This window comes from Leptinotarsa decemlineata, unplaced genomic scaffold (assembly GCF_025532065.1).
Source record: "Leptinotarsa decemlineata unplaced genomic scaffold, Ldec_3_MD MMD2_tig00001064_RagTag_RagTag, whole genome shotgun sequence".
In the NCBI taxonomy this organism is placed as follows: Eukaryota; Metazoa; Arthropoda; class Insecta; order Coleoptera; family Chrysomelidae; genus Leptinotarsa; species Leptinotarsa decemlineata.
Genome location: NW_027412558.1, coordinates 13,717,838 through 13,726,176, shown reverse-complemented (window position 1 = coordinate 13,726,176; position 8,339 = coordinate 13,717,838).

Genomic DNA, 8,339 nt, shown 5'->3' with positions numbered 1-8,339 from the left:
TCAAACAACCAGAAATCAAGAAATGGGTAACGCTAACATATTTTGGAAAAAGAACAGAAATTATCGCAGGTTTCTTCAGAAAAAATGATGTGGAAGTAGCATTCAGACCACATGCCAGGTTATCTCATTTTCTTTTCAATGCCAAAGATAAGGTCGACAAGTTGGAAAAATCTGGAGTTTATAAGCTTAAGTGTTCACAGTGTAATAGTGTTTATGTGGGACAATACGGACCAAATTTCCAATAACGGTATGCTGAACATGAAAGGTCCTTCAGACTGGGAAAAAATTATTCGACGTTTTCAAACCATTCCTTAGCATGCAACCACAAGTTTCCGAATCTAAACGATACGGAAATTCTGCACTATGCCAGGAAGGGTTGCAAACTCAATTATTCAGAATCCTTGGAAATTCACAAGCATAAACATTGCGGGTGCAACCTGTTAAATGACCAAATCGATTTGATTTACTCTCCGGTTTTTAAATTGGCACATGCGCATTGTGAACTGTAAATTCAGGTACTCAATCAAGTACCTGAATGGTATATATTAGGGAATGTAATGAATCATTCTTAGTTTATTGTTTAAGTTTGAAAATGTCCATATAGGACGAAACTGCAGTAACGTACGTTACAAATAAAAGTGGTAAAAAACATAGAAATTTTCATGTCTTTTCTCATCATGATCTCCTACCACATAGTAACGGCTACATCCATAAATTTAATGACAAACTGTCTTTAATTTCCTTACATTGTCTGAAGTTTGAGTTCTCATCAACGAACAGTGACCAATGGGCCGCCCTTCAAGAGTTTTGAGCCGATGCCTATTTTATTGAAGCACGTTTTTAGTTCTCTTCTAGCATGATCTCTTTATGAAGGTTTTTCTGTATGTATTCTCGTGTATAATTTTGTTAGTGATCTTTATTGCCCCCTATCCTGACCTGATTGAACATTGATTTTTTTCAATCTATTTGAGAAATTGAATTTGTTGGTATTGTCTCGGATTCAACAAAAAAAATATTTCAGGAGATAATTATTTTCAGGAAACACATTTTTAGCCTCATACCTTTCAATATCAAATATTATAAACGGTGAGAGATTTTCAAACATAGAAAAAATTAGTATAGTAATAGAAATTTTTCAAACAATATCACAAACAGGAATTTTTTCCAAATGAAAATGAAGAGAAAGAGCTATTCTACTATAAAGTTGCCGTGTGAATATTTTGTTCTGAAACACTTTTATTTTTGACCGATAGTTTGAGTTTTCAGCGTTATATAAACGTAAAGTGACCTGAATCATATTTATGTCTCATGAAAAAAATATCAAATTTCATGGAAACAATAAATATCATCAACAGCACTATTACTACGTATTCAAAATACACTTTATTGTGAGATTTTCACTAAAAAAATTCACAAAAACGCAACACGTGTTTCGCCATACAATGGTTTTCTCGGGAGTCTCTCTACTAACAATATTCTACATATACAATACTTGATATATCTGATTTTACAATTTGAAGTATCTACATTTCAAGTACCCGAGTTTTACCTGAGTTTGTAATGAATTGAATTACCTGAGCTCATGTCCCAGTTTCCACATTTAAAAAATTTTTTAGTAACTAGGAGTTATTCAATTCAGTCAGTAAACTACCTGAATTCATTGATTTCTAAACATTCTAGGGGATTGAGTTTCAAACTCGCCTCTTCTAAATGTAATACGTCGTATTGGTGATTGAACTCATTTCCTTTTACTAAAATGTGGTTTGCAAATGTGGAGTTGGTTTTTCTATTTACAAAACAACTACAATACTCTTTGATTCTTTGAGAAAATGTTCTTCCTGTTTGGCAAATATACAGTCTTGGGCAAGAGCTACAAGTCAGCTTATCTGTTGAATTTGGTCCATGGCTTGATTTTGACGTTTTTTGGAAAGATTGGAGTTTATAATATCTACCTTATCGTTGTTGACCACGATTTGTTTGATCAAACTCAGATCTCTCTGGAAATTACTCTCAGACAGTGGAGTATTCGATAGTCTGTGAAGCATACTATTGAATGCAGCAACTTTATGCTGGCAAGGGTGTGTAGAGGAATTATGTATGATGATGTCCGTGTAAGATGGTTTGTGGAAAATTGCAAATTCATATTTATAATTTCATCAGTTCGGACTTCCATTGTCTAATATAATATAATTTGATTTGATAACCCTGAAAAAATCAAAAAGATCAACCGAAAATAATAATTTTATAAAACAAAAAACTTAAATTACAAAGAAATAACATACAAGCAACAACCAAACAAATAAAAATTGAAATATCAATGAAAGCTGAAAAAACTGAAAAATTAAAGATATTATTAACAAAAAATGAAAAAATAAAAATTAGAAGATTTCAACGTTATGTCACAACGTTTCGATTGTTAGTATCCACAATCGTCTTCGGGTGATAACTGTACTTATTCCTCCGAGATCTGACTATTCATAGGTCATTCGAGTGCTATCTTCTCTTCCCTCTTTCCGCTTCATTGGTTTTGGCGGGAGATGACCGTTTGGCGGGAGTTGGTCGTTTTTCGTTTCCATATGTTACGTATCTCTACGCCAGCTTGACTGAATGCGTTGTTGGACAACATATATGCAGCTTCTTTGAATTTTCTCCCAATTTTATATTTATTGTTATTTTTCGTAATGTTTAGGTCAATAAGAAAATATTCAAAATAATTTGTATGACGTTGAACCATCTCTTTGCCCCCCTTCCCCCCAAACCCCAGTTGCAGTGAATGGAACTGAAAGTGTGTTCTGTATCTGTAGAGTAGGGAGCGTGAGTGTAAGCCCACGCACTTAGGCCACATGTGACCCATTGTACATCCTCCCGAGGTGTTGTCCTCCTAGGTCGTCGTCCATCCTGTCCTTTCCAGGAAGGTGGACAGGTCGCTGGGAGACATCTCCTTTATATCGGCAGGTGTAGGCCAAGACTCGCCGAACACACACTCTCTTATTGACGATAACTCCGGGCACTCGCACAGGATATGCCTGACAGTCTCATCTTCCTGTTCACACATCCTGCATAGAGGTGTGTCCACTAGCCCCATATTACGTAGGTGTTTCCTTAGCTGACAGTGGCCAGTCAGAAATCCTACTGTAAGGCGTAGATTTTTCCTGGTCATCGCCAGATATTTCTTCGGCGCCAGCTTCCCAGGGTCGCCCAAGGTGATCCTGGCAAGATTACATCCTTTGATTTCATCCCATCTCTTTAAAGATTGAGCATGGGTGTAACATTTGACTAGTTCCGCAATTGTCGATGTCATCAGGCCGTGGGTGCCACTTGGTCCTAAAATTCTTAGTCCAGCCGCTTCCTTGGCTAAAGAGTCGGTAATGCGATTACCTTTACTCCTTTCGTGCCCTTTAACCCACCTCAGGATAATGTTATTATCTACCGAGGCTTTGGCTAAATCTTGGTGGCACTCTAGTGCTAGCCCTGAAGTAACACGGTGTCTGTTCAAGGCTAATAGTGCTTGTCTGCTATCAGTGCAGATTGTTATGTTTTTGCCAGAAATTCTTTTCTTGGTTATTTCTTTTGTGGCGATTGAGATACCAGCCAGTTCTGTTTGGACCACGCTGGTATTTCTTCCCATTCCCCATTTAATCCTTAGGCTTAGTGATCTGGAGTACACTCCACATCCTGAACCTTCTTTGGTTTTTGAGCCATCTGTATAAATCCGTATTGCATTTGTAGCATTTGACTCTGTGTTCTGCTTAATTTGTATTTTGTAGGGTTTATTGAACACAAACCTGGGTTCAATTGCATCACTTGTTGCCTGCAGCAGAGGTTGCGCAGTAAGCGCTTCCCGCCATAGGCCCAGCCTCAATCGACCCATTCCTACTTCTAAGTTTACACCAGCCGTGTGCAATCGTATCATCGCCATTAACGCAACCTCCTTAACGTACAGATCCAGAGGGGTCAGACCCGTGATTAATTCCATTGCCGCGGTTGGTGTTGTTCTCATGGCTCCTGTGATGTTTAAACAAGCCAGTCGCTGTATTTGATATAATTTTTGGATGGCCGTTGCTTGTAGAACTTTCGGTCCCCATGCAATGGCTCCATACGTTAACATAGGTCTTATTATTGCAGTGTAGATCCAGGCGACTACACGGGGTGAAAGACCCCATGCGCGTCCCACTGTCCTCCGACATTGCTCATAAGCCACGTATGCTCTTTTTGCTCTACACTGTAGATGAGAGTTCCATGTTAGCTTCTTGTCGAGGATAATACCAAGGTATTTCACCTCTTCAGAGAAGTTCAGTTGGCTTTTGAAGATTTCGGGAGGTTTTAATCCCGTTAAACTTCTTTTCCTGGTGAAAAGGACCATCTCAGTCTTCTTGGGATTGATCGACAGTGAGTGTTCCTTACACCATGTTTCTATCAATTTGAGCCCATCCTGCGCTCTATCGCACAGTGTATTTACAAATTTGCCGGTCTGCAAGATAACTATGTCATCTGCGTATGCAATTGTGTAGAATCCATTTTTGTTAAGGTGATTAATTAGGGTATCCAGAATTATGTTCCAGACAAGGGGTGATAAGACCCCTCCCTGTGGACATCCCCTCATGACCAGTCCTTTAACTGTGATGTCTTCTACATTGATACTTATTGCTCTGCTAGAGAGCATCTGGAGTATCCATTCTCCTACTACCAGGGGTACATTCCTGGAGTGTAGTTGCTGGGTAATTGTTGGAAAGGTTGTTTTATCAAACGCTCCCTCAATATCTATGAATATACCTAGGGTGGATTCTTTGTTGTCCAATGATCTCTCGATTCTGCCAACCACATGGTGAAGGGCAGAATCAGTAGACCTTCCCGGGTATATGCATGCTGATTTGGATGAAGTGGGTTGTTAACAAGTACTTCATCTCTTATGTACCGCTCACATAGCCTCTCCATGGTTTTTAAGAAAAACGATGTGAGACTAATTGGTCGGAATGCTTTTGGTAGGGTGTAGTCCATCCTACCTGGTTTGGGTATAAATACTACTCTTACTTCTCTCCACTTACTGGGAATATACCTCAGAGCTAGAGAGGCTCTGAATATTCCAACCAGGTGTGGCATAAGAGTGTCCAGTCCCCACTGAAGTAGGGCTGGTCTTATACCGTCAGGCCCTGGTGACTTGAAGGGGGAAAAGCCCGATATAGCCCATCTTATTTTGTCCTCATCAATTACTGTACTAGCATATTGCCAGTCATATTGTGAGGGTGTTATTGGTACATCCGTCCAGTTCGCCGTTCCAGGAAAGACAGAACCTGGGAAGTGAGTTTCCATAAGAATCTCAGCACTCTCCTGGAGGTTGGCGGCTTTGTCGTCATTTTTCCTCGTCAGGATGCCGATAGTCTTTTGGTGGTCATTTGAGAGTGCCTTCTGTAGCCTAGTGGAAAGCTAGTGGAAAGTCTTCGACTGCCTCACAATAGGCTCTCCAGGCTTCTCTTTGTTTTCGTCTGCAGACTTTTTTGAACTCTCTGAGGTTGGCTTGATATATAACCCAGTCCTCTTCGAGTCTTGTACGTTTTGCCTTGTTAAAGGTCGTTCTCGCTGTCTTCCTGAGGTGTTCCAATTCAGGGCACCACCATGTGTTGGTTGTGCCATGCGTTTGAACCATCCTCATTGGACAGGATTCCTTATAGGCAGTGTCTATTTTGTTGTGGATAGATACTGTGTACCTTTCCAGTTCTTCTTTGTTGCCAGGAGTCAGGACCTCTGTTTCCCGCAGAGCTCCTCTTAAGAGTCGATTGTAGAGAGCTACATCCGTCCTCTTCGGGTCACGGGATTTCACAGTAGTCCTGAGATCCTGGCTTACCGTATAGGTCAGCCAGCGGTGGTCTGACATAGAGATATGGTCCGAGACTTGCCAGTCTTGGATTTTGTTTGATATTTCGGCTGTCGTGAGCGTGATATCTATTAACGTTTGGCTACGGGCATTAATAAATGTTGGCTCCGTGCCTCTGTTCAAGATTGTTAGATCTTTCTGTATTATATATTCGTATAGTGACTTACCTCGGGCGTTGATATCCTTGCTGCCCCAGCTCACGTGGTGAGAGTTTGAGTCGCAACCCAATATGAGCTCCACTCTCTGGTTGAGGCAGTGGTCCACTAGTACTTCCATTTCTCTGGTCGGTGGTAGGGTGGCTGCATCTGAAGGGAGGTATACCGATGCGATTATCAACGCCATATATTTGCCTTTTCCAACTGGACATTCAACTTTGACCGCAGTGAGATCTGAGGTGCTGAATTGTGCCATCGGAAACGCTCTGTATTTCCTAGGAACGTAGACAGCCGTCCTAGGTTGCTGGTTGCTTGGTAAGCTGAAAATTTGACCAGTTAAACTACTGAAACCAGTAATTTTGGTCTTAATTATCCAGGGCTCCTGGATCAAAGCTATTGCCTCCTCCAATACATCAAGGTGGCGACATAGTGTTGCCGTTGCCGCCTTTTTGTGTTGGAGGTTGCATTGTATTATTTTTACTTTTTTTCCAACGTCCTTGCCCATGAGACAGTTGTTGGATACAAAGTTACCTTTAGAGGTACATCTGCTCCCCTGCTAAGGGGGAGGTGGCCTCGCTGTTTTTGGGTGCCTCCTCCTTCAGATCCAGAGTGAGGCTTTGGTAAGCTTCGGGAGCTTATCCACACTGACGACTGCAAGTGATGCCTCCTCCCATGGCTTAATATTCATTGTGGCTTTCTTCAGCCACTCTAGCGTCACGTCGTCATCGCAGACCACTCTGATGATTTCACCGGAGTATGTCCACGACTTGAACGTGGGCGGTTTGCTGTTGTTGCTGGAGGCAGAGAAGATGATCTTGTCCAGCTCCTCCAACAGTTGTTTTTTGATGAGACTCTCTCGTTCTGCGGTAACCTTACCGTACGGGTTAGTCTCATCTATGATGGCTACCTTGAGGAGTCTCAAGGCGGCCTCCACGAAGGTTTTGGAAGGTGCGCTGCACCTTCTCCTTCGCCTTTTTCCAAGGCGGAGCTCTTGGCGCCCTCCGCAAGAGGTGCCCTTGTTGTAGAGGATGGAGTGGGAGAGGTGGAGGGTGCACTCATAGTTGCTGCCACTTCTTACGCCTTGGCCTTTGCGTTGCATCGCGAGGTGGTCTGCTATGTCCAGCCTCTTTCTAAGCGGTAGCTTGGGGTGAGCATTTCTGTTCATCCCCAGCCCCCGCCCTAAATTGAGGTGAGCATTGCTGTCCAGCCTCGGGATTGTTTGGTTTTTTGTACTTACGTTTTGTTTCCATGTATGTTCCCACGAGTAGCAAGGGAAGGGTTGGTCACCTCTAGCAGAGCCCCGCATTACCAGAGGAAGGCTAGTTACAATGAGGTTTCGCCCGGTTCCTCAAGGGGATCGTTCGTAACCGCATATAACCCTGCGGCCATTCAGCTGTCGACACGATTCCTTACATCTCAGCTTGGGTAGGCTGGTCCGCGGTGGCATGTTTTGCAGGGCTTTTGGGGGGTTTTAGTTCCCCTCACCCTACTTATTTCTGCCACTGACCAGGAGTCCGTCAACCCCGTCCGTTAGGCCCCATTGGCTTCCCGGATAGGACCTTCAGTCCCCTGGCCGTTCCCCTATCCGCCACCTGGGGACGCGCCCGATAGGTAGCCCAACCCACGGGACTGAAAGTGTGTTAAGATGATATGAGAACAAAAATAATGGACAAAAATAAGGGTTCAATTTTGTATGTGGTTCCGTTTCATGATGTAGATGTGCAAAAAGAAAGGATTTTCAAATATTTCAGTTGGAAAACTCCCAAGGGGTAAAGGGGGCACGTTTACAAATGAAAATTACCTTTTTACCACTGTTTCACCGTATTATGTTGCAGATGTGCAATAAGAAAGGATTTTTAAATAATCCGACTGGGACTCTAGTCCCAGGGTGAATAAATTTTGTATGTGGGTGAGTTTTTTGTTGTATGTGTGCAAAAAGAAAGGATTTTCAAATATTTCAGCTGGAAAGCTACCACTGGGGATGAAGGGGACGGGTTTACATATGAAAATTACCTCTTCACCACTGCTTCACCGTATTATGTTGTATATATGTTATGTTCAATAAGAAAGGATTTTCAAATACCCTAACTGGGGTACCAGCCCCGGGGAAAAAATAAAGAAAAATATGGACTAAATTTTGTATGTGTGTTCGTTGTAGATGTGCAAAAAGAAAGGATTTTTGAATATTTCAGCTAGGAAGCTCCAACTACAAATGAAGGGGGTGCGTTTTTTGTCGTGGATGAGCGAAAAAAAAAAAATTTCAAATATTTCGGTTCGGAAGCTCCCACTGGAGATAAAAGAGTCGCGTTTAC